Source organism: Delphinus delphis, chromosome 6, assembly GCF_949987515.2.
Source record: "Delphinus delphis chromosome 6, mDelDel1.2, whole genome shotgun sequence".
Classification (NCBI taxonomy): domain Eukaryota; kingdom Metazoa; phylum Chordata; class Mammalia; order Artiodactyla; family Delphinidae; genus Delphinus; species Delphinus delphis.
In genome coordinates, this window is record NC_082688.1 from 28349853 (window position 1) to 28373716 (window position 23864).

At 38.1% G+C, this 23864-nt stretch overlaps 1 pseudogene; it reads left to right on the forward strand.

Annotated features, from left to right (window-relative positions):
- The first annotated feature begins 9984 nt into the window (after nt 1–9984).
- LOC132427636 (WD repeat domain phosphoinositide-interacting protein 3 pseudogene) lies at nt 9985–19176 on the forward strand (annotated as a pseudogene).
- The last annotated feature ends 4688 nt before the right edge of the window (nt 19177–23864 follow it).

The window sequence follows — 23864 nt, forward strand, 5'->3', positions numbered from 1 at the left end:
TCTGAGTGTATTCACTAAAGAGTAGAAGTTTTCTTGATTTCTAAGAACCTATTTTGCAATTTGAGAAGCTTCTTTAGATTGCTCTGATTTGAGCTAAAAACTTCCTTAAGCCTTTAAGACCAGTTAAATAAGGTGAAAGGAGGCATCTGGTGACTTAATGAAACCAGACAATCAATCTGAGTTGAAAAGACTTTTCTTTCCACTCTTCTCTTTAATGCTTTCCTCTTGATTTTTGAATAATGTCTTTTCCCAAATCAAATGTCTTCATGTTCAGAAAAACTGAAAACTTCCAGCAGATATTCAAATATTTGGTTTGCATAACTGCTAAACGTTCCAAATTTTGGAAACATCTAGACAACTGTTCCTGGGTATCTTCTATTACTCCCAAATCAACGTCTATCCACATATATATGTTTTTGTGAAATTTTTTCTGTTTCTCTATTGTATGTCAACTCCTTTGTGAGATGACTGACAGTGTCAATATTCATACATTATTTCTGAGAAAATATAAGAGCACAATGATTGTGCTGTTTTCCAACAGGAACCTGGACAAATGAACATAGAAGCATGGTACATAAGACAATCACTGTCCTTCTTATCCACTCATAGCCATAGGCTGTACAATGTTAATCATAAGAGCATAATCATAACCTGAATTTTTAAGGACACAGAGCTTCCTGTAGCGTTAAAATTAAAGTTTTGAGAAAAGATAACAATTACTTTGAATCTACCTTGATTATTTAATATTAGCAAATATAATAGTTAACAAATAATGAATTGTCCTTTACTAATAATCGCAGTGGAGTGGTTGGGAGCCTGGTAAAGCATGAGAATATATTATTTACTTACATATATTCTGACTTCTTCTCTAAGTAATTTATTGTGTTTTTATATGAGAATGTTTAGAAATATGCCATTAGCAAGTTGACTGCAGCTCTTCTCCAAATTATTTTTGTTCTGGGAACCAGACTGAAGGAACAAATGCAATCTGGGCATACAACAAAGGGAAAAAATATATATAGTGTACTGTTTACCGATTTTTAAAACTTTAGTGGAAGTGACAATCATAACTTTTGCTCTCATTTCATTGGTCAAAGAAACTGACATAGATAAGGAAAATATCGATGGAATATGAAACATAATCCTCCTGCAGGGAGAGATACTGAAGGAAGAAGAAAAAATCCAACTCATCACACCCTTCATGAGCTTATTTTTATCAGTCTGTCAGCTAAAAGTACTCCCTAGTATCTTTCACAACTTGCTGTTTCCTAATGTGTTGTGTTTGCATGTGATCTGAAATTTTAAATCTGCCAGAATCCTTTGTTTTGATTTTCCTTCTGGCAATTTCCTACTCATTCTTTAAGAACTATAAGACCTGTAAAGGCCCTCTTAGCATCAAGAAACTATGTGGTATATTTAGAGTTACTTTTACTGAGAAATTTCTCATAAGTACGTAACTCATTTCATTATAGCCACAGCTGTATATGTCAATGAATATCCAGTGCTTGTGCAGTCACAGCCTCCAAAGTTGAAGCCTCTTGAGTTGGAAATAATACCACATTTGTTTTATTATAAGTGGTGCAGGGCAATTAAAAAGACCGATAGAGAGATACCTGTCTTTGCTTCCATTTAAAGGCAGATATGTTTATTTCTTGAGTTCCCTAATGTGGGGAACAAACCCATCACCACACCTCATCAGGCAGAAGATTTCCTCACAGGCCATGTGGGCTGAGTATCAAAAGATCACTATGTAATTAGCATATTATTTGGTATATTGATATATTGTTTGGCATATTCAAAACATATCACTTGGTATATTACTCTTTTTCTTACATGTAGTAACCCCCAAATGGTTTTTCTGTCTCCTTAATGTAATAGTTGCCCCTTATGTCCCATCTTTAGTTCAGCAGTCTTGTTCTTCCATGAAATTAGTTTGGTGGTCTCCAGACCGTCCTTCATCCCATAGCAGAGAGACCACTGTAACTGCAATAAAGTTCTGCTGTTACAGAAGACTACAGGGCAAAGAGTTGCAGACACAAATGGAAATAACATTTTAAAATCAGAACACTCTTGCTCTTCTCCCATACTTCTGGGAATTTCTCAGGCTCTGTGTCTCTGGGGGCTTTAGTTAGCCCTAGAGTTTCATAAACCTGAGCCTATCTGAGGTTTATGAGGCTCTTGTGGTTTTCTGTATTGTAAGGAGCGGTGAGAACTAGTAGAACTGCCAGCTGCTAGTAAAACCCATAGCTTTTTTTTTTTTTTGGTTTTTCTTTTTTTTATAAAATCACATTAATTCTTTTTATACTTACTACATGTTAAAGTGATAATATTTAGGTTATATTGGGTTAAATAAAATATATTGTTAAATTAAAAACATAGGTTTAGGGCTTCCCTGGTGGCACAGTGGTGAGAGTCCTCCTGCCGATGCAGGGGACTAGGGTTCGTGCCCCGGTCCGGGAGGATCCCACATGCCGCGGAGCGGCTGGGCCCGTGAGCCATGGCCGCTGAGCCTGCGCGTCTGGAGCCTGTGCTCCGCAGCGGGAGAGGCCACAACAGTGAGAGGCCCGCGTACCGCAAAAAAAAAAAAAAAAAAAAAAAAATATATATATAGGTTTGTTGAATATATGATAAATGTGTTAAAGTATGAAATTTGAAAGCCTAAAAGAACTCTAGAAATGATCCAGTCTAGAGGATGCTAAACATTGCTGAACATCAGAATCACCCTGGCAGATTTTTAAATTATGGATGCTGGAGTTGAAGCTGCAGAGAAATTTTGTGGATCTGAAGTAGGGTGCAGATGACTCAGTCATCAGATCCAAGCCTCTGTTTACATTTTATCAGTCTCTTCTGTTATCTTCCCACAGTATTCAATTCAGGAAGCTACAGAGAGCAAGTGCATATAAATGTGATTGAATGACATCTAGTATACATTCAGAATCCATTTTTTGCTGACAGTACCTCCTATGCTTGTCTTGTAAGAAGATAGACACCTAGGATATTCTTTCAGCATGTAACATTTAAGTCAGCTTCTTTGCTTTTGATGGGCATGTCTGATTCCTACCTACTGGTTCCCACCTAGGTTGCAGAGTTAGAGAGTAACCTGAATATCACCCCCTACCACCCCCACCAAGAAATAAAAATCTCTAAAAGGAGCTTCTGTTTAACCTGCTTAACTAAAAAATAATGCTCATGAAAATCCTGGGATATTTCTCAACCCCTCATCCTAATAAAAAATTTTAATTTTCTAATTCAATGTAATAAATAATCTTGAACACTACTATATGCCAGATACTCTGCTAGGTGATGGATTATGTGACCTTAATTGCACTGATGAGAGCATACAAGATCACAGCAGAAGACTGAGCTAGTTATTATCCTATCAGCATCCTTGCCCCTCACACTCAGCTTAATTATGTGCCCCTAACACGTTCAGGGATGCAACTTCAATGCCTCGGTACACTTTACTTGCAGAGCCTTTCTCTCTGTTAAGGTTGCATTGAACAAATACCACTTTTTACTCTGCCCTCTGATTTCTGCTTCTTTTCTTTGCTCAGGACGCAGTGTGCTTTTTCTCCCTCAGTTCTTCTTATGAAATCTAAAACACTTTTAACTAATTTCTGGATTTTTTTGTCTTTTGAAAGTAGTTACATTCAATTCTCAAATAGTTACTTAGAAGAGAATACCACCACCTCCTTTATAAAAAGAATATGAATTAAATTTAAAGTTTCTGCCACACAGATTCAAGTAGTCATGTTGCAAACACCACTGACAATCCAAAAGCAGTCTAGTTAATTCTTAGGTGCCATACTGACTGGTTCCAGGACAAACTTGTTTTTGTTCCATACCCTTGCCATTGTTGGTGTCTTGCCTTCACTGTTGGCCAAGAGGCATCATGCTTGATCTTATGTGAATTTGGTCAGTACTGTTTACTTTGTTGTCACATCAACATAATCAATGTATTACGTGTGTTGTTGGTACCAATCATTTTGAATTTAATTGCTTTTCACGATGTCTTCAAAAAGCTTGTTACAATTTACCAATTAAATAAAAAGTGTATGTATGCACGATGTCCTGGACACAGAACAGCATGATATATGACTATAGTCTAAGTGTAAAAAAAAAAAAATCTAAAAGTATTCTTTAAATGAGTAGCAAATAAAAAAAAAATAAATGAGTAGCAAATAAATATTCTAAATGAAAAGAAAATCATGCCATAGTTTCATTGGTAGGAGATTTTTTTTCTCTTTTAGTGGTATATAAAATGATGTGTTTCACAGTCAGTTTTTTTTTTTTAGAGGAGGCATTGTGCCTGGCAAAACATTACATTCCCAGCTTTACTTACTGCCTGACATGGCCAAGTGATTTAGTTCTACATATTGAGATATGACTACAAGTCATTGGGTTGAGATTTTGGAAAAAAAAAAAAAAAGAGAGAAAAATAACTCTTTAAATGGGCAAACTTCACTGGCAGAGGCTGTCTTCCATCCTCCTCATTGGAATGAGGACTTGACACTGGAACTTGAGGACACTTCTTAAGATCATGTGACCTGGAATACATGATAAGGGTGTTAGAAATATAGGGGTAACCTGAGTATTTTATGAATTTATGAGACCAAGGTACCAGCCCTGGACTTCCTACCTGCAAACTCCCTGGTATATGGGAAAAATCAAATCTTGAATTTTTACTGTTTTTCAGGGATTTGTAACTCACACCTGATCACAAATTTTATTGCTACACATAGATTCAAATGCATAACATGAAATTTATGAAACTTCAATAACACCCCAATGAAAGCATTTCTAAATAATTCAGTAAGAATCGTTTTGCAGGATGTTTTATTTATATAAGTAATTCATATTCATTGTATTAGAATATGTAGATGAATAAAATGAAAATAAATTGTCATCATCTAAATTCCCAACATTAGATTACTAATTAACATTTTCCAATGTAAATAATAAGTATAAACAAATAAATATTAGATTCAAACTTTTACAAAGATATGTCAAAATATATATGCTGGAATCAAAGTGAAGAATTTAAGGGTGTTCATTGTACTATTGTTCCCATTTTTAAGTAGGTTTAAAAATTTTCAGGTTAGAGATTATGTATACACATGTATAGATGTATATGTATAAAACTTCTTCGTATATTTTCCAGAACATTTGGTCGCCAAATACCATACTTGGAGAAACTTTGGCACTTCCTTCAATGCTTCTTTGGGCAAACTCAGGATTCCAGCACTGAGAACCAAATATTTGAGTCTCTATTTCACTGAGCCTAGTCCCATAACTATCTTTACCCAGAGAGTTGAAGGAATTCTTTTATTTATTCCCCTTCCCCCAACCTAGATATAATATCCCTCAAACATACACTCACTGCCCAACTTAAAAACTGAAATGAAAATTCTGACAATGCAGAGGTGTGTTATATTATAGAACTAATTAGAATCCTTTGAATTTGAAAGAAAAAGGGAACCTGCTGTATTGAAACAGAATTATCAGAAAATGCCTGCTCTGAAGCATATTCACATTTGGTAAGTGAAATAGCTTTCAATATGTTGTTCAGGAATCCCACAGCAGATCATTAATGAGCTAGTCCCCATAACTGATTACAAGTCCCTTCTAGCAAGGGATGTAATTAAAGTCTTAGATGTTTCGATTTTCATGAATAGAAGTTTGTCCTCCCTTGGTGCCTTTTATCCATGCTCAAGAGTTCTTTGCAATTATTAGCTCATTAGTCCTAGTGGATTTTTTAATTTAATTGTAAATTAGTAGACCCTGCAGAGTTAAATATAAAACAAACAGAATGTTAATACCCCATTTCATGAATATATATACCAATGGCTAAACATTTATTATCTCAACATATACATTAATAATACCAGCATTGACTTCAACTCTCCTCTAAAGCGCAATTCCTTGCTTCACACATATTACTACTCTGTAGAATTTATCCCAACCTGAAAGCTCCTTTTTTTCCTTTTTTTTATACACCATTCCAAAGTTTAGCTTTTTGTAGAATTTATTTTTTATTGGAATACAGTTGCTTCACAATGTTGTGTTAGTTTCTGCTGTACAGTGAAGTGAATCAGCTGTATGTATACATATATCCCCTCCCTCTTGGACCTCCCTCCTGCACCACATCCCACCCGTCTGGGTCATCACAGAGCACTGAGCTGAGCTCCCTGTGCTATACAGCAGGTTCGCACTAGCTAGCTGTTTTACACATGGTAGTGTATTTATGTCAAACCTAATCTCTCAATTCATCCCCTCTTCCCCTTCCCTGCCCCATGTCCACACGTCCATTCTCTATGTCTGCGTTTCTATTCCTGTGCTGCAGATAGGTTCTTCTGTACCATTTTTCTAGATTCCACCTATGTGCATCAATATACGATATTTGTTTTTCTCTTTCTGACTTACCTCACTCTGTATGACAGACTCTAGGTCCATCCACATCTCTGCAAATTTCATTTCTTTTTATGGCTAAGTAATCGACATTTCATGGCCAAGAGGTACATGAAAAGATGCTCAACATCACTAATTATTAGAGAAATGCAAATCAAACCTACAATGAGGTGTCACCTCACATCGGTCAGAATGGCCATCATCAAAAAATCTACAAACAATAAATGCTTGTAAAAGACGGTGTGGAGAAAAGGGAACCCTCTTGCACTGTTTGTAGAATTTCTATATATGCTCATATCACTACTTTGGTATATTAGTATAGTAAAATCTCTCTCATACTTTATGGACAAACATTTTGATCAAATACTCTGATTACTGAAATATCATTGTAACTATTTTTCAAGGATCTTACATTGTCATTGCTTCCATTAACACCTTCAACCTGGGAAGGAAATCATGGACATTTCCAGTGTTTCTAAGGGCCTGAGAAACACTTGACCTTGTGCAGAAGAGAAAATATCAGGTGTAACTGAAAGACTGAAAGAGGACAAATATTTATCACTTCGATAAATAGAGAAGTGAACTCTGTTCCCCCTGAAATTGATAAAAGATAGGGAACTGTATCATTGACAGCTGAAATTTATTCTACCCAATTTCCATTCATCCTCCAACTCTAACATCCCCCTGAGACTCACCCCCTCCCTCAGTCTGTTCCAGTGCTGTCATTCCATTCCTGGTATTGTGGGCCTGCATGTGACTCAAGCCTGGCCAGAGTATTGCTTTCACTTGACCGTGGTGATTGGCGCATGTATTAGTTTCCTGGTACTGACATAGCAAAGTACCACAGACTCGGTGGCTTAAGCAATAGAAAGTTATTATCTTACAGTCTTACAGTTCCAAAATGAAGGTGTCGACAGGGTTAGTTCCTTCTGGAAGCTGTGAAGGAGAATCTGTTCCATGCCTCTCAGCTGGCTTCTGGTGTTTTGCTGGCAATCTTTGGCACTTCTTGGGTTCTTCTGCATCATCCCAATCTCTGCCTTCACGTGGCATCTTCCTTGTGTGCCAGTGTATCTGCAAATTTCCCCTTTATAGGAAAATAGGACACCAGTCATTTGGATTAGGGACTTACCCTACTCCCATATGACCTCACCTTAACTAATTAAATCTGCAGTGACCCTATTTCCAAACAGGGTCACGATCACACGTCCTGGAGGTGGGGAGGGGTTAGGACTTCAACATATGAATTTGAAGGGGACACAATTCAATCCATGAGTCCAATATAAATGCATAAGCTAATGAGATTCAGTGAAGTGCAATAAGAATTTCACTGTGAATCCTAAGAAATACTCTCAGACTTTTTCCTGCACAGAAGCATGAAGGGACAGGAGCTGCTGCAGTCACATTATAGCTGCTGGGTGGGAGTGAGGTTCTGCAGAAAATGTATCTAATGTTGTAGAAGCAAAGCCAAGAAATGAAGATAGAAACGTCTATTTGCTTCTTGTTGAACACTGGGTAAAACCATATCTGAAGTCAAATACCCCCTTAAACTGTTCAGTTTTATGAATGAAAATATTCCCCCCTTTTTGTTAAACCTGTCTTAGTATCACTTTCTTCCCATCGCCACAGAAATAGAGTCGTAATTAATATGATTAAAGAGTGGGATTAGAGATGGGATATTCATGTGAACTGCAAAAAGAAGGGTGAGGGAATGAATAATTCCTTTCTGCTTTTCTGTTTTTGTATTCTTTTAGATCAAACTCAACTTGATGAGTTCCTGCACAGTAATATGTAATGCCTTGAAAGCATAAGTGAATCTAATTATTCTGTTTCTATGAAATATTGAATTCCTTCACATAACAGCAATACAAAAAGACAATTTCCTGTAACAACAAGTCTCCCAGCAAAGAATCAAGGTACATGTTCCCAGATGCTGGGTCCATGCCTTGCTGGAAATAAAGAGACAATCAAGCTGAGGGCAAGAGGATTAGCACAGATCACAGGTCAAATGCAGACAGTCAATGACATTGAAAAGTGGTCTTCCATCAGAGACAATGTCCAAACAGTGGAATTAGAAAGTTCGTGGGGGTGGGATGGGAACCTGACTTTCTAAGTGCATAGTGGTGATGATGGCATGTCAGGCAAAGTCGCATCATCTCTTAGAAATATTTAGGAGCAGGGACGAAGGGGAGCAAGGCCTATCTTCCAGAAGCACGGCAGACAATAACAAGTCAGGCACATGTGCTGTGTCGGGTTCTTCCACATGTATCATTCACCATGAATCTTCAAAATACTTTAAGCACTCCACCACTTACTTTACTTGTATGCCCTAGGAACCCAAGGAGCCTGGTTTCAGAGCACCAGTAGTCTTCTTATTGTCTCTAGTGGTGTTTGATAGTGAGGTAATTCTAGTCAGGGAGGAGACTTATGCCAAAATTATCATGGAGGTGCCTGGTACCCTAACTATAATTTCCATATCTTGTTCGTTGTCTAAGGGTGTACCATACACTTGAAGCTAAATTAGCTTCTCACTGGTTACAGGTGAAATACAAAGCAATGCTCAATAGGAACAGAAAGGAGAAAGCGTGAATGGGGGGTAAGAAATTAACAGTATAAGGAGCAAGGGAGATGATACTGTACAGAGACTGCCAATGTAACGGTATGTAAGGAGCATAACTTCATGCTGTTTTTGGTAATTTGGAGAACTCTGGAACTATTTCAATGCATAAATAAGGGTACTCAGCCTTGGAACCTCACACCTCTAAGCTGCAGGCTCACGGCAGAACAGTAGCCTCCCGATACATGCATGACTGTATAGGACAACTTCTGTGCCTCGTCCTGGTCTTCCTGGCCCAAGTTTTAAGCCAGGTGTTGTTGTAACAACCAGCTTCACACACATATGGGATCTGAGAGCTCCTCAGCTTTGCCTGTCTGCATGCCTTCTGTTCTGTGCTCCACGTCTTCTCTGACATTGTGGTATGGGATACTTGTAGCAACTGGGTGGCACTCACACTTGTGCAGACTGGAATGCCATAGAATAAGCATCTGATGGGGCAGTCCTTGACTACTGGGAGATGGGAGCTGGTACATGAATGGCTTTCTCTTTTTTCCTTCCAATGAGCAATTTGGAGGCACATTCTACATTGCTCCTCAGAAGATTCCAGCATAATCTAGCCCCAGTGCCCACAGCTGTGACCAACTCAAGAACACCCCTTGTACTGTTCCCTGGCATTACACCTCACCCTCTGCCACCACCAATTACCTGCATTCAAGTTCTTATCTCAGGCTCTAATTTCTGGGTGGAACCCACACTACCAAAATGACCTTCTGGGTTCGCTGTATGTTTTACAGCTAGAATCCCATTGTGGTTCAAGGGACTTAACACTTATAAATTCCTAAATCTTTTTACAGTAGAGGATGCAAAAAAGAGTTGCTGATGTGCGAGAAGTAACAGGCCACAAAGCAAAGCTGGCAATTGAGAGTATCAAGCGTTGTGATTTGGGTTCATATTTTAAATCTTCACTGTTTTCTCTATAATGTAGGTCCTGATCAGAAGCCACCCGGTTCTGAACTGGTATCATGGTTGCAATAGCTATGGATGGTAAAAGTTCCTGTCTTTGCCTTTTCCACAGGGGCCTCCAGAGTGAACTTTGTGAACTACATGTTAAGTCAGACCAATTCAAATTCTCTAAATTTGGTACTCGGCTTCACGTTTATGTAGATTTGCTTTTTGGAGTATGTGGAAGAATGAGAGTGGGGATAGCAAGTGATGGTAGGAAGTACGTAACTATCTAAAATATTTTATTCCTAAACTTGATTACACATAAAAATAACCTGGAGAAAAAATTTTTTGAAAATATGAATTCTTGAGCTCCACCCCAAAGGTCCTGACTCCATTGATCTAGACAGAGTTCCTGAGATCTATATTCTTAAAAGCTTCCTAAGAGATTCTGATACATGGCCAAATTAGGGAAATAGTGATCTAAATAATTCATGAAGGATTTTAAGAGAATTTGTTACCTAAAACTATAAATTTTTCTACCACAGGGCTGGAAGCTTAGGCATTTTCTAAATCACATTTCCTTACTTTTTAGTGAGAAAAAGTATTAACTTCTTGATTTGGGAAGAGGAGTTTAGAATTTAATTTTCAAAATAAAAGGTCTAATTTCATATGTTTTGATCTTTCTGAAAATTAACACTTAGAGGTAACTTTTTACATACTTTCATTTAGAGGCATCTATAGACAAGCTTAGTTTTAAAGAACTCATGTATAGGTGTAACCACATAATAGAAAGTGTACACAGTTAATTATAATACTTCATCAACTAATTAGCATTAACTATACAATTAAGATTTTGATTGAAAAAGGCAATTAAGTTGAAGATAATGTCAAAACAGAAATGCACCTGAAATATGGTGCAAACTGCAAATTATAGTACGTATGTTTCACCTTCACCTTCTTTTTGTTGCAATTCATGGGGATACCAATTATACTTAGACATATACATGGACTTATAGAAATCGTCCTGTATCTTGAGACTGCTGAGTATGTGCTGAACCATTGATATAATTTATGAAACCATCTAATCTGAACTGCCTGAATGAGAAATTTGGATATCTCACTTGGCTATTATCTGATATTCAGAAAGTCTCAATAGAATATATTTAAAAAGATGTGAATATTTGACTAGTATTAAACTGCAATAAACTAGAATAAGGGTCTTTGAGAAATTGGAGTCAAGCTAGCAGTTTAATAAGACATTTACTTTTCTGAAAGCCAACTTTATACTGAGTCTGATTTAAACCTTTGGATCCCTCCAAGAGCAGTGCTTCAAGTTCAGTCTCTTTTATCTAATCTTATTTTGCCTGTGACTGCTGCTTTTACATCTGAGAATCCCTTATTATGAGTCTTAGAAATAGAACATTCGATTATGAGTCACTAGTGGAGTTTAGGGCCCTCAAGGGAGTAGACAGTCTTGGATTTTGAGGTACAGAAGCAAAGCATGGTCCAGAAAGCTTCTGTACTAATCATAGGGCATGTTGTAGGATACTCTAATACTGGTGTAAAATAAAAGAAAAGGAGAAATAAAATCCATAGTAAAAGTGCCTCTGAAACAAAGCATGAATGATGACCATGCATTTTGGCCACTGTGGAAAAAGCAGGATGTTTGACAAGCCTTTTTTCCACCCTCCTTATTTTTATTTCCTTTTCCTTCTTTTCTCCTCCACCTCCCCTGCTTCCTGCTCCTCTTCATTCTTCATCTTTGTCTTCTTCTCCTTTGAATTAAGGGGAGGAAGGGGGTTTTCTATGCTTTGTACAGTGGGTCACTTTGGAATGCTCCTAAATGAGAAATTTGTCTTTCATTTTTTCTTTGCAAGCTGCTTATGCTATTGTGTCTAGACGCTAGATCATACTGCCAGTGAGAGCCAATTAAGAACATCTATGTTAATATCAAGGCCACCAAGTGCACGATTATCAGACTGTGCTTATGCTTTAGCCATACACAGAACTCTACCAACAGTGGCGGGCTGGTCAGACAAGCCCCTGGGGCTGGGGGTGAGGCTTCTGATTTAAAGTATGTGCTGATTTCTGTGGTTTAAAGTACTCTCCCAGTAGCTGATTTCAAGATATCAGCATGATGAATTGAATTTAGAGTTAGGGAAGAGAGCCACTTTGCACTCTGCTTGTTTTGTGAATCAGCTGTATCTTTTCTAAAGCCCAGAGTGAACTACTAGGTGATTGATGTGGGACAATTTAAGTTTAAATGTAAAGAGCATGTGTCACTATAGGAAAGAAAAGGGAAATTCTAATGTAAAAATTGCTTGGGAAGCTTTTTATGAGAGTTAACTGAAACTAGGGGAGCTATAATAAGCTCCCTACTGAAAGAGCAGGGAAACTGGACTCAAATTTCCTGGGACTGTTATTTCTGGTCTCCAAGATTAGGCACTATCAGTGCCTTCTATTAACCAGTGTTCCTTTATGTATAACCAGTAGTTACCTGCTACATCATTTACTGTAGACTATTTTGCCGCCTTCTTTCTTCATGTTAAGGATTTATCTAGCTTTGGATGCCATCTGACTTATTGAGGAATAAATAGGGAGCTCTCCAGGTAATACATCAGTACCCAGATGTTCAGAGAGTTCATATCCATCTGGAAATATTTCAATGCTCAGCTCAGTAAAAGTTGCCTAAGATTTTCCAAGCCCAGTAGCTGTCTATTTTCTCTACATTATACCAGACTTGAAGGGGCTACAGCTTCTAAAGTGGGACAGGGGAATGGGAAGCGTTCCCATTAGAATTAGAATCACAAAAATTTGGTCAAACTCATTTGTGATCACAAGTTAGGTTTTCTATTTAAGAAGTTGATAACATTGATTATTTAGTCATAAACTCTTTTATATGAATATCCATTAGATGGATACCTTCATGAGAGCTAAAAGTAAGTTTTTTTCACCTAAACTTATGCTGCCCCTTATCACTGTTTCCCCTAGATATGATTCATTATATCATAGGACAATGGAAAATAGAATGCAATACCTCTTAACTATTTAAATGTGTCATGAGACCAAAAGCATATCTTAGGTGATTTGAAGTAGATTCATAATCTGAACAAAATAAATTAGTGCTGTGTTGATTTTAGTATCAGAAATCTTTTGGTTCAATGATGTTTCTAATTACTCAGCCATAAAAAGCAACGAAGTTGAACTATTTGTAGTGAGGTGGATAGATCTAGAGTCTGTCATACAGAGTGAAGTAAGTAAGAAAGAGAAAAGCAAATACCGTATGCTAACACATATATATGGAATAAAAAAAATGGTTCTGATGAACCTAGGGGCAGGACAGGAATAAAGATGCAGAGGTAGAGAATGGACTTGAGGACATGGGGAGGGGAAAGGGTAAGCTGGGATGAAGTGAGAGAGTAGCACTGACATATATACACTATCAAATGTAAAATAGATAACTAGTGGGAAGCAGCTGCGTCGCAAGGGGAGATCAGCTCGGTGCTTTGTCACCACCTAGAGGGGTGGGATAGGGAGGTGGGAGGGAGACGCAAGAGGGAGGTGATATGGGCATATTTGTATACGTATAGCTGATTCACTTTGTTATATAGCAGAAACTAACCCACCATTGTAAAGCAATTATACTCCAATAAAGATGTTAAAAAAAAAAGCCTGTATAGTAACATGAAAATATGTGTGTTAGAATATTATAAAAAATTATAAGAATCCAAATTATATGTAATTATTCACAGACCTATGCATAGACTGTAGAAAATACACTGTATTATTAATATATAGCAAAACTATTGATAGTTAATATTATTTTTTATTTTCTAAATTGTACATAATAGCAGTACATTACATAAAAATTTTAAAATAAATTTATAAATAATCACTCAGTTCATAATTAAAACAATTACCAAAAGAAAATCAAAATCTTTAAAAATTTTGGCTTTATCTCTATATGGGAAGAATATCTTAATTTCTTTTTATGCTCGTTAACTTTCAAATCCTAGATCAAGAATTTAAAGCCTGCCTTTAAAATTTCTCACAAAAAAAGATTTATAGAGTTTTAGAAGTGAACAGACACTACTCCCTGTGATTTTTATTCATCTTCCAAATAGAAACCTTCCAAACCTTTTTCGTCCGTGAGTCAAAGTTTCTAATGACTTAATTTTTCAGGAAAAGTAGGGCAAAGTTTGATGGTCGAAGGACATCTTCAGAAATCAAGTGAGGTCAGAGATCACTGAGCAGATCCATACCATCTGGGAGGTCAGAGCCAACAGAGACGGTTAAATCTTGAAAACGCAATTTACCAGAGGCTTTGAAAGTTCTCTGAGGGTCTCTTATTGCTTTAGGCATTTCAATTTTAATTTTATCCCAGGTTAAATGAAGTTATTGTTATTTTAAATTATAAAATATGTGCTTGTTTTGGAGGATACAAAATATGGGAAGAGAGAAAGATGAATAAAGACAACATTCTTGCCCCATGAAGGCAAAAATGGCTAACATTTGGTTGTGTTTCCTTTCAGTATTTTTCCATGAATATTTTTGCTCACAGGTAATATAAAAATATTACTGTATGCACAATTTAAGTTCCTATTTGGCTTCTTAACAGCCTAACATAAGAATTGTTCCACATTACTTCTGGAAACACTAAATAAGTTTAAATTGTTGGATCAAAAATAGGAAATTACACAGTAGAGTAAGGTGGGGACTGAGAGTCATGGGGTTCAATCCCCAACATGTCCGTGTTTGGAAGTACAAATATGGTACCAGTTTCTGTGGCTGGCAGGGAGGATGGAATAGGTGGACCAGAATGAGTTGGTGCAAACAAATCACCTAATAAGGGTGTTAAAATACAGGTTTCCTAACTCTAGATACAAATATTCTGATTCAGCAACCTTAAGGTAAGACTCAGGGTCCGCATTTTTAATAAGGACCTTGGGTGATTGTATTGCAGGAGATTCTGGGACCACCCATTGAAAATCAATGGATTAGATCACATTTTGTTTTCAAAAATTGTTATGGAGGAGTTGGAAAAGTCCATAGACAATAGAGGACATGCAGGAAAAATACTAAAGTTACCAGCACTGCCTCTCTTGAGTCCAGGAAACCCAGAATAAGTAGCTCCCTAGGCGTAGCTGGTCAAAGGGCTACAGCCACACTCCTCAAGGCCCACAGTCTTTTCCAAGCTGTGTCAAGCATTCTTTACTGTCATAGCATCCTTGCTTTTCCTGTCTCTTCCCTTCATGAATGCTTCCCGTGACCTTTCAAGTCTCAAGTTTAGTTAATGTAGAGTTCATACTGGAATGTAGGTCTCTTGACTCTTTTCCAGGGATGTTACTGCTTGCACCATCCTTCAAATCCTAAATTTCAGGGTTCCCAAGCAATATCTCTTTCAGGAAGCCTTTCCCAGTTCTTCAGTCTTTTCTGTGTTTCTACAGTAACTCCCCACACTCCTGTGAGCTTACTTCTTTCATTATGTTTATAGTACAATTAGTTCACTTACCATCCTTCCCTACTAGACTGAGTTATCCTAGTGCCAAGCATAGTCCTTGGCACAGAATATATACACAATAATGTTTAATTAATTAACAAATTTTAAGGCATTTATGGTTAAAAGGACATAGCAAATCTACATGGTATGTTTTCCTCTCCTTGGTTAAGCTCTGTGTTTTTTCAGTTGCCAATATTTTGAAGTTTCATCTCTTGTTTAGGCAGCATTTATAGTAATTCATCTTTTCTGAAATAGCAGGAGTGTATCATTTCACTCTATTGTACATACATCTTGAGGTAGGATTTCTTTTTAAATTTATTGATTTCAATTGGTTGGCCCGATTTCCATCAGAGGTTTCATTTTAAGTTGTTATTTTATCCTCTGATCAGAATTACTACTCTGTAAAGGAAAGGAATAAAGTGTTCAAAGAAGATAGTTATGTCTATTGGCACTATATTAAAATGCAAATGCAAAGCAAACTGGAAGAAGTCAAGCTGCCAAATAATCTGGATCATTTCTGAGTCCAGGAGAAAAATTCAAATTACTCCTTTTGTCTATAGCAAGCCATTGCAAGCCTCTACATGCTTATTCTTTGAAAGAAAAACAAAACTAACTACAGAAGTGAACCGGAGGATATTCATTCTTCATGCTAGGTTACCCAATAAGAGCACCCACTGACACTTTCTAACATATTTTCAAAAATAAACTTTTATTTGAAAATATATTTATAATGCAAATTATTTCTGAATCATTTTGGGTTTCAAGGAAACCCCAGCCCCACCTTCTTAGCCCCCAAACTGACTCCAGATACCTTTCACACCTGTCAATAGACCTAAATATTGACCCTGTTTTGTTTACCTGTTGGCAGTCATTACCTTTGGGGATTCCCTTCACCTAAGACTCTCTGAGAGTTGTACAGAATCCGTCCAGCTCCTTGCTTTCTTGTAAAACTTGGACATAAGGCTGCATAATTGAAGAATTTCCTTGCTAACCCTCATCTCAATATGTTTTCTGACTCTCTGTTACCTTTCTAATTTTATCCCTTCCATTCTGCCTTTGCCTTACTCTGTTCTAGCTTCTTTGATCTCCTTGCTGGTCCAAAGCCACCGAACACTCCTGACCCAGGGCCATCATCCTGTCATCTTTGCTCGCAATGCTACTCCTTTTCCCCAGAACTCAGCTTAGCCTACCTCCTCACTTCCTTTGGGGTCTTTATTCAAATGTCAGCTAAGCAAAGAGGCTGCATTCTCTATTTCTTCACTCTGCTTCATTATTTTTTTTCCACAGCATTTATCACTCATTGACACATTAGGCTGTTTAAAGTCAGTTACTGTGAACCTGACTATGCTAACATGAGAACAATGACTGTTTTCTTTATGGCTCATGCACCAGCACCTAAAAAAGTGCCTGGCACATAATAGGTGCTTAAAAATATTTATTAAATAAATGAGTGATTACTATGGGGAAATAGTGAGGCAATTTTTGAAAAGGATAAGTGACAAAAGTTCTGAGGTTTTAAAAGAGCATTTAAAATAAAGTTCCTGATCTTTATACCTTAACTCCTTTGGAGATAGTTATTAGAACTAGTGATATTTATAGACTCAGTTTTCATTTCTGAGAGGAATCCCATCGTTGCTGTCTCCTTTTTCACACCCTTGACTTTAAAACAGAACTCCATTTTCTGTAGGAATGCAGGTTTGTGTCAAAAAATTATATATAAAAATGGCATCATAAGTACATTCTGTTCGTTTTTTTTTTTTTTAAGGTCTAGAATTTATTCCTTGTCCTTGTTTTCTCCAATCTTATAAATCTCTTTTCTTGGTTGTCATAAACTATCATATTTTACAATAAAAGTAAATATATGAAATTTAAAAGTAGTACATTACAAACTATTTGGAAAATTGGAAAGAGAAGAAAAATCCCTCTTAATTCTACTGTACCACAACAGCCATTGGTTATATTTTGATGATCTAGACTTTTTTCTACCCATATATATTTTTTTGAATTTTATTTATTTTTTATATAGCAGGTTCTTATTAGTTATCCATTTTATGCATATTAGCGTATTTATGTCAATCCCAATCTCCCACTTCATCATACCACCACCGCCCCACCACTTTTCCCCACATTCTGTTTTATAACTTCATGTTACATAAGACTAATACAAGAGTACCCATTTCTGTCAAAAAATAACCTTCACAGTGTAGCTTTGAAGGATAAAACAATTCTCTTGATAAATCCCCAATAATGAGACATTTAAGTTATGTCTAATTATTTTTTAGCTTCCTAAACTATACTGAGATGTTCATTTGTGTAGAGAAATCTGTAAATTCATCCATAGATACTTCTATTGGCTAACTTCTAGATGTAGAATTGTAATCTCAGAAAGCATGGCTATTTTTAAAGCTTTAGAAGTACACTCACAAATTCCCTTCCAGAAAGACTGTAGCAATTCACCAGCAGTGCAAGAGAGTGACTGTTTATGGTGTCTGTGTTAGTTAGGGTTCTCCAGAGAAACAGAGCTAATAGGATATAAAAGGAGATTTATTATGAGGAATTGACTCGCACAATTATGGAGACTGAGAAGTCCCACAACCTGCCACGTATAAACTGGAAACCCAGGAAAGCCGGTGATGGGATTCCCTCTGAAACGAAGGCCTGAGAATGCGGGGAGCTCATGACATAAATCCCAGTTTGAGGGCAGAAAAAGAGATGAAATATCCCATCACAAACAATAGGCAGAAAAGGGGGCAAATTCTTCCTTCTTCAGCCTTTTTGTTCTATTCAGGCCCTCACCGAATTAGGTGACGCCCACCCACATTAGGTAGGGCAATCTACTAAGTCAACGATTCAGATGCTAATTTTATCCAGAAACACTCTCACAGACACATCCAAATATAATGTTTAATCAAATATCTTGGCATCCCCTGATCCAGACAGGTTGACATATAAACTTAACTATCACAGATCCACCCCTTGTCAACTTGGCACTCATATCCATCTCTTTAAGCCATACTTAATTTCCATATAAAAACAGTAACAAGGTTATAATTCCGCCTAACATGGTACAACTTGCATGCAACCGAAAGCCTAACCCTTTTGCCAGAAGAGGAGCTCTTGAAAAAGAACACGCTCATTAACCTAGACTTTTCCACAGAATTCAAGGAAGCCAAATTGAGGTGAGGCAGAATTGTCCCTTTGGACCTCGTGATTAAGGTGTTTACATGCGCACACAACCCCTACCAGTTAGTTGCATGTCTTTAAAACCTACTATAACTCTAAAGGCCTTTGTGTCTTGTGTCCCAGTAGTAACAATCCCTTCTTGGACTTCCCAGACACGTACGTGAGTCAGGTGCAGCTTGTGGACCTGGCCAGCACCAGGATGCTGCCAGTGGACATCCCCGTACAGGAAGGTATCTGGAGCTGCACTGCTCTCGACCTGTAGGGGAAAAGAATTGCAATCTGAAAAGGGGACTCATGAGAATATTTGCTGCTTCTATCGGGGCATTGAATCCAGGAACTATGAAGAACATCTCAAGCAGTAAATATTTATCATAGCATGCTTCCCTCATCTGTGTATCTAGTGACCATGGCACAGTGTACATTTTTGCTGCCAAAGATCCAAAAGAATAAACAGTTTAGTTTGGCATCAGCCAGTTTCCTTCCAAAATACTTCATTTCCAAATGGAGTTTTCCCAAATTTCAGGTTCCCTCAGCTGATCACCCCATTGAAGTGCTGGGTGTGTCTCTCAGACCCCTCTGGGGCTAACGCTGGCACACTGTGGACCTGTGGGTAAAAGGCAGGAAGGGATTGCCCCAATGACCTTTGGCCTCAAAGCCATATGAAGTCTTTTCCTTTCCTAAGGAAGGCTTTCCATTTATTAAGAGAATAATTACCAGGGCATAAGTAGATACTTAAGTGGCTTTGAACAACTTGTACCTGACTGTTGGTTTGTTATCTTATCACAGTTCAGCTGTGAAATTTAGCTCTAGCAGTTCCACTGCATCCTTTACATTTAAAATTTGAGGGGACTCCATATAAACTTAGGAGCTGGGTTGAGAAAAGGGTGAACAAATTGAAATTTGTTTTTGGCAACAGATTCCCTCCTTTTTACTGGGCCTACAGTGAAGAAATGAGCAAATTGACAAATGTTAGTTCTTACAGTGTAACAAGATTTAAATAGGATAATAATACCAGCAGTTCACCTTAGAAATGGAGAAAAATTCTTTCTCCAGTCTGAACATGAAGAAAAGAGACACATTATGCTAGAAAACACAATGTGAACATTTCCCCTTGTGTAAATTGAATGTTGGGATTTTTCCGTGCCTGTAACATTGTTTGGTTATGTGTGCACACGTGCTGCATGCCACCGTCCCCTGTTTCTGTGTTGGAGTTGTTAGAATCGATGCGAAACACCAGACCCCCTGCAGTGAGAGTCCAAGCGTGTTGTAGTGTCACTGTGGGGAGTAGCCATCCTTCCTAGGGGTCTTGACTGGGTCTCTTAAACAGGAAGAGTCAGCTTTATTCAGGGTTAAGACTCAATTCTCTGTTATGTGTAGGGATCAAAGCAATGCATAGACTTTAAAAATTAGTCATTTAATTTAGAGTATGTGAAGGAAAATATTCTACACCTCTTTCAACAAAGTGATACAGGAGAAAGTGTCCTCTGGTGATTTCTGTCGGTGTTGAGAATAATGCTTTAGTCTGTCATTTCTACTTATGTTTCCCGACATCTTTTTCTCTCCCCAACGTTTATAAGAGCTACACACTAATATTTTGAAAATGAAAGGCACATGACTTTTTTTTAACATTGGGTAACTACAATAAGTTATGGGCTCTATATTGTTAAGTACTATTTGAAGCATATATTTAGTTTTCTTAAATTCTTGATAAAGAAATTTAATTTTGTGTTTTTGATTTCAGGTTGCAAATATTTAGAATCAGTATAGCAGCAAATTCTCAGTTTTGCAACAAACATGACAAAGAGACTAAAAAGACTAAAGCGTGAACATAATATGGTAATTATGCACTTCGTGGTCTTGATCTTAACCCAGGTGTCCTTAATAGGCTCCCACTGGCAGCATGATATAGAGTCCAGATCAACAGCTTAACCAGCTTGCTAAAAAAAAAAAAAAAAAAGAAAGCCCAAACTCCCCCATTAGGGGCATTCCTGAGCATCCTAAAGCATCTATAATACAAAGAAAATTCCCTTCCTCCCTTAATTCAAAAGAAGGAAATTGGGCTTCCCTGGTGGCGCAGTGGTTGAGAGTCCGCCTGCCGATGCAGGGAACACGGGTTCGTGCCCCGGTCCGGGAAGATCCCACATGCCGCGGAGCGGCTGGGCCCGTGAGCCATGGCCGCTGAGCTTGCGCGTCCAGAGCCTGTGCCCCGCAAAGCAATTCACAGAATATGGTTGTCCAATAAGTATTATGAAACAAGCCTCACTTCACATATAATAAGGAAAAATAATTATTAATTATATATTATGTTTTGCCTGTCAAGCTGTGCACTTCTTAGTGCAACTACAAATTAGTAAAAACTGCGCAAAAAGTAGTTTGGCAATAAGTGGCAAAAACTTTAAAAGTGTAACTTATACTTTGATCCAACATTTCTATTCTAAGATTCTGCCCTTAGAAAGTCACCAGAGCTGTGGAGATGTGAAAAGTGATTCATGTACAAGAATGAACATTGCAGAGTTCTTAAACTATAGAAAATTAGAAGCAATGTTAATGCCCACTTGTAAGTTAATAGTTGCATAATTTATGAAATAACCTTATAGTGCAATATTATACAGCTATTAAAATATTGTTTTCAGAGGACATTGAATATTATAGGAAAACACTTATGGCATAATTTAAATGAATAGAAATAAGTGATAAATATATAATATTATATATGTGTGTATGAAAGGAGTGTGTGAAATATTTATGATAGTTATTTCTAGGTCTTACCTTTATGAATAATTTTTATTTTCTCCTTTATACTTTATCAGTGTTTTACTATAAACATACAATCCATTTTTAACAGAAAAGCACTGTTTTATTTTAACACCTAATAACTTCAAGGGAAAAAAATCTGTGAAACACTATTAATGCATTTCACTTCCAAAATATATTTCATTTTGATAAAGTTTTTGTTTTGTTTTCGATTCCAAACTTGTGCTTTAAATTTACCTTTGTGGAATAAAACTCTCAGTTTTAGGAAGTGACATTTTAGCACTTGTTATTCTATTGGAAAATTTTACCAAACTAACCCTCAGTTCAAACTAGTAGTGATTGATGGGTACATATGTTGAGTAACGCACACGGAGTTTTCACAGGAACAGAAACATTTGTAGAGATTGATAGAGCAATTCTTTTCAGACAATATACACTTTACTTTTCTAGACATTCACACTAAAACAAAAAAAAGCAGTTTTCTTAGTTTGATCTTTTCACTTCTTCATTTGTTTTGTGGAGGCATGTCTTCTGAACTTTTTTTTTTTTTTTTTTTGCGGTACGCGGGCCTCTCACTGTGGGGGCCTCTCCCGTTGCGGAGCACAGGCTCCGGACGCGCAGGCTCAGTGGCCATGGCTCACGGGCCCAGACGCTCTGCGGCATGGGGGATCTTCCCGGACCGGGGCACGATCCCGTGTCCCCTGCGTCGGCAGGCGGACTCTCCACCACTGCACCACCAGGGAAGCCCTCTTCTGAACTTTTGTGTCTGTAAAATAGTGCTCTGGATGGGAATGGTGTGTTTCCCATTGCTGGATGTGTTCAAGTCCAGTGCTGGAACCAAAGGATGAGGCAGGCTATAGTAGGAACCCAGCCTTGGGTGGGTGGTTTACCTTGATGACTGTGAGTCCCCTTTTAGTTCTAAGCATATGGAATTCCCATGCCCAACTCACCATTCTCAGTGGGGAAGGGGAAGGAGAAAATTGGGGCTAGGGGCTGGGCAGAGGGTGAAGTTCCTAGTAGCAGTATATCTTTTCCAATTTTAATCAGCACGGTTAATAAATACATTCCTTTCTCCTCACCATTTTTTGAGATCCCAGGGCTCTGATAAATGAAAAGCAGCTCTCCTGACTATAAAACATTTGAGGAGACTGCTGGGCTGATAATAACTAATGTTATTAAGCATTTGCTATGTGCCAGGCATTCTTCTAAGTGCTTTACATATACTAATGCACTTAATCCTCACAATAACTCCGTGAGTGAGGTATCATTAGTGTAGATGAGGAAAGGCAGGCATAGCTCATAAACCTTGCTTAAATATATATTATGAGTAAGTGGCATAGCTATGATTCACACCCAGACAATATGATCCAGGTCCCTACAGCTTTCTGCCAGCCACGGTCAAGGGTACATTGTCCTCAGAACTATTGCCACCTTCTCCAATTGTTAGCCTCTTAACACTTAGTTATGGGGCTCAAGGTAGCACTACCAGAACATGGCTGTTTTCTGAAGTAGTTACCTTCAAAGTCCAGGAAACAGCTTACCAAGTTCATGTCGCCTTGTTACCCTCTGCTCCTCTCATTCTTCTTACTCTTCTTACTCTCGTTACTCCACTTTTCTTTCCTTCACTCCCATTTACACACTGTAGCCAATTGATCTGAAAATATACAAATATGATCATGTTACTCCCCAGCAAAACAGTCCTTCAGTATCACCCACTGCTTTGGGGATGATGTCCAAACAGCTGAGCATAAAATGCAGAGCTTGGGGCTTCCCTGGTGGCACAGTGGTTAAGAATCCGCCTGCCAATGCAGGGGACACGGGTTGGAGCCCTGGTGCGGGAAGGTCCGACATGCTGTGGAGCAACTAAACCCGTGCGCCACAACTACTGAGCCTGCGCTCTAGAGCCCGCGAGCCACAACTACTGAACCCGCACACCACAACTACTGAGCCCACGCGCCTAGAGCCCACGGTCCACAACAAGAGAAACCACTGCAATGAGAGGCCCGCGCACCGCAACGAAGAGTAGCCCCCCCACTCGCCACAGCTAGAGAAAGCCCGCAGGCAACAATGAATACCCAACACAGCCAAAAATAAATAAATAAAATTAAAAGAAAAAAAAAGCCTTGCATGAGGTGGTCCCACTGTGCTAGTGTCAGAGCTGTGCTTGGTAGAAGCCAGAAGCAAAGTAGGGGATTAGGCCTTAAGGAGACCCTAAGGGCAGCTTCAAGATGTGAGGCTCAGCACATATATATGCCCTAAATGCCCCAGAACTTCTCCAAATCCACGGGGTTCTCTCACACATTACATATGTTGTTCCCTCCCTGACCTTTGCTCCTCTTCCAGATGAATTTGTATTTACTCTAAAGTACTGAGTAAGGCCAGACCACAAAAGGCTGGTCCAGGCTGAAGGAGTAACTGCTGAGACTTGGCTTAATTTGTTTCACGGGATTGGGCAGAGGAAGAAGTTAAACTGAGATGCAGTTGCAGCAAAGGCCTTAGCTGATGCCATGCTGTATACTT